General features: G+C 50.0%; 1 pseudogene; it reads right to left on the bottom strand.

Moving 5' to 3' along the window:
* Positions 1 to 513: 513 nt before the first annotated feature.
* On the bottom strand, positions 514 to 2,824 carry LOC141492122 (DNA replication licensing factor MCM5 pseudogene; annotated as a pseudogene).
* Positions 2,825 to 3,871: the final 1,047 nt, after the last annotated feature.

Here is a 3,871-nt window from a genome sequence, read left to right as displayed (position 1 = left end):
TCCAAAATTAGACAGAGGCTGCTTTAGAAGTTATAGGTGACTACAGCTTTTTTGAGTGAAAGGGGGTAGAACTGTTTTTGGATTCATAATTCAATATGGAAAAGTCTCATGATAGGACTATATGGTAAACTTGCAATCTTAGTGGAACAAGTGATCAGAGATTAAAGAAGTTTCAATTAAAAAAGATTTCACCAATGTATGGTTCTCAGGGTTTTTCCCTCTTGATCAGATACTTAGTTGTAGTACTGATATTTAACTCTTTTAAGGAAAAAAGTTTCTGTTTTTTAATACCCTTAAAATCCCTTTTTTGGGGGGGGTTAACTTATCTTTTTATCCTTTTTTAAATTTCTCTTTCCATACCCTTAAAACCCATATCCTTTTTTATTTTTTATTTTTTTTTCAAAATCAATCACTCCTTTATTGTGACACTAGATCAAAACTATCCACAATCTCCTGGATTCTCCATTCTCTCATGAAGCCACTGGGGAAGGGACTTGTACCAGAGCCAGAGCCTCAGGTGGTGCCCAAGTGCATGGGGGGGCAAGTGAGCTGGGGGGGGGGCTGGAAACAGCAGCGCCAGGAAATGCTGGTGGGGGAGTCTGGAGAGGCCAGAGGTGGCTTGAGGTGGTAGAGGACCTTCCGCTGCAGGTGGTGTTGGATCTCACCTGGGCGCATCATGAGCTGCGGACCTTGTAGATGGCACGCTCCGGGTATTTCTGCTTGGTGAAGTCTTGCACGATGCTGTGCTCGGAGACCTGGGAGCCGATGGCAAAGCGGCGCTGGAGCTGCTTCTCGAGGCGCATCAGCATCTCTTGGTCTTGTGGCTGGTGAAACCCTCCACCCCCTGCCAGGGAGCCGGACAGGGCGGCGTGGAGCGTGGACAGCTGGAACAGGCCTCCGTGGCAAAGGGCTGCAGCTTCATCTGGCTCAGAGACTCAGAAATGCGGGCGATGGCCTCCAGCTGCCGGACTGCGATGGGGATGCCGGGCGGCGCTCGCTCTCACGGTCACGTTCACGGCCCCGCTGCGCATCAGGATGTAGCGGTTCTTCAGCCTCTCCGCAGCCCCCTCACACAAGCGGGGTCCGCACTTGGGATGGACAGTAGGCGATGAACTTCAACTTCCCCAGCTCGATCTCACCCTCCGCAGCCTCCGTCTGGGTCTGCGCACTCACATGCAGGGTGATGACGGGCTTGGCCAACGTCAAGTTTCTCTCTCTTCATTGTGCTCGTCCTTGACAATAAAGATCATGTCAAAGCGACAAGATGGTGGGCATGAAGTCAATATTGTCCTCGCCTTTGGTCTCATCCGAACGGCCAAACACGGAGTTGGCCGCGGCCAGCACAGAACAGCGGGAGTTCAGGGTGGTGGTGATGCCGGCCTTGGCGATGGAGATGGTCTGCTGCTCCATGGCCTCGTGGATGGCCACTCGGTCGTCTTCTCGCATCTTGTCAAACTCATCAATACACACGACACCACCATCGGCCAGGACCATGGCCCCTCCTTCCATGATGGAATTGCGGGAGGCTGGGTCCCTCATCACGGAGGCTGTGAGGCCGGCCGCACTGCTGCCCTTTCCAGAGGTGTACACCCCAATGGGGGAGCACCTCTCCACAAACTTCAGAAGCTGAGACTAGGCTGTCCCAGGGTCCCCCAGCATCAGGAGCTTGATGTCTCCTTGGCATGTGAGTCCATCTGGGAGTCTCTTATGGGAGCCCCCAAAGAGTAGGCAGGCAATGGCCTTCTTCATGTCCGTGCCCCCAAAGATGGAAGGAGCAATGCTCTTGGAAATGACCTCATAGATGTTGGGCATGGCTGCCAGGTGGTGGAACTCTTCATCCTCTTGTGGGGTCATGGCTCCAGCAAAGCTTCAGCCTGAACCATCAGTGTCCACCTGGATGCCCAGGACATGGATGTAGGAACTCCAGATGCCCACGCCCACTCAGTCTCAGCCCTTGGTCGAGTTCATTTCAAACTTCTTGATAGAATAGATGCTCATAATGGTGACTCAATTGCCAGGAACAACCTTGTCACATAAGTATCTGTCACAATAGAGCTGCATATGCTGAGGCATCTCTCTATGGGGCACGGCATCTGGGCACTCCTGAAGCTTCAGGGTCTGGAAGTCCACACACTTGCACTTGTCAGGCATGATGAAGTATGGGTCCAAGGGGCACTTGGGGCATCCAGCTTGATCCGTGGTGCACTTCCTGGGCAGAGCATAGCCCTCCAGGCCTGGGCACACACTGATGTTGTTGATAGTGTTATGGCAGCTGCAGCACTGGATGGTGATGCAAGTAGCCTTGGAGTGAACCGCTGTGGCCGCTATGATGATGCCTGGGATCTTCACCAAGTGGGACATCATGTCAGACTTTAGACTCCGAATGTTAGCGGGGCTGGCATCAGACTTCAGCATGACCTGGATGTCCTGCAGGGTTTCCTCCCCCTCGGGCAGTGGTCGGGTCACCTCATCAGCCAAATCCTTGGCTGCCTCCTCCAACAGCCTCAGGTGCTCAGCTGGCTGCTTATACAGGTAGTCGGCCAGGTCCTCGTCAAAGCTGACCAGGTCCTCCATCTCCACCTCAATCCAGTATGTGCCCAGGTTGTAATGGCCTTTGAGCTCATCTCTGTACTTGAAGGTGAAGCAGGTGCGGTTGGTGCCCACACGGTACTGGTGCAGGAACTCCTTGAAGTGCCACTGTAGCTGCGCCTTGCGGGCCTGGCCCTCCTCGGTGCCAGGCTCATCCCTGAAGCTGTCGCTGTAGAAGACCCCAGGGTTGTCGAAGCCAGACATGGCTGCGCACAGGAACTGTACCCTTTTTTTAAGGAAAGATTTTATTTATTTTGAATTTTACAATTTCCCCCCATTCTTGCTTCCCTCCCCCCACCCCCACAGAAGGCATTCTGTTAAGTCTTTACATTGTTTCCATGGTATACATTGATCTCAGTTGAATGTGATGAGAGAGAAATCATATCCTTAAGGAAGAAAAATAAAGAGATAAGAGCAGAATTGCAAAAATAAGAGATAGCAGAATTACATAATATGGTTTTTTTCCCTCTAATTTGAAGATAATATTCTTTGGTCTTTGCTCAAAGTCCACAATTCTTTCTCTGGATACAGATGGTATTCTCCATCGCAGATAGCCCTAATTGTTGCACTGAAGGAATGAGCAAGTCCATTAAGGTTGATCATCACCCCCATGTTGCTGTTAGGGTGTACAAAACTTGTTTAAAAGAAGAAATATGATGTATCAGATAGAGTATGACTCTTGGAATAAAAAGATTTGAGTTGAAATCCTGAGTCTGACACACACTTGTCTAGGTCAGTTAACTGCTTGGTTATCTAGTATAGGGCAACTAAGTCCAAGAGTAACATCTCCCAGATGACTAGCACTGCATCCAGTTACGTGAGCAAATTCTGTGGAGGAAGGGCTCTTCATCACCTCCATGACGAAGTGCAAACCAACTACCACCAATGGGGGGAGGGAAGCCAAACTTAGCTGAAACACCAAGATATCCCAAAGGAGAGAATAGTATGTCCCATATATAGTTCAAATCATTATTTTCACCTCAACCATTACTTCCCTCAGTTCTGAACAGGGATTTCCCAGGACCCTGGGCACAAGAGCTCCAGAAATATTGTGGACCCTTAGACCATTGGTCTAGCTTCTAGTTTGATTCTTGAAAGCTGAAGAGCAACAACCCTTGTGGAAATGTGACCCAGCAACTGCTTTTGTAGCTCCTCCAGCACCTACATCATTAGTAGCTTTGAGTTAGAAAAGAAAGCTTTGGGGGGGTGGAGTCAAGATGGCGACAAGAAGGGTTTGAGTCTTAGGAGCCCTCTGATAAAACTCATAAACTAAGGACTCTAA

This window comes from Macrotis lagotis, chromosome 6 (genome assembly GCF_037893015.1).
Source record: "Macrotis lagotis isolate mMagLag1 chromosome 6, bilby.v1.9.chrom.fasta, whole genome shotgun sequence".
In the NCBI taxonomy this organism is placed as follows: Eukaryota; Metazoa; Chordata; class Mammalia; order Peramelemorphia; family Peramelidae; genus Macrotis; species Macrotis lagotis.
This window is presented reverse-complemented; position numbering and strand designations above follow the sequence as displayed.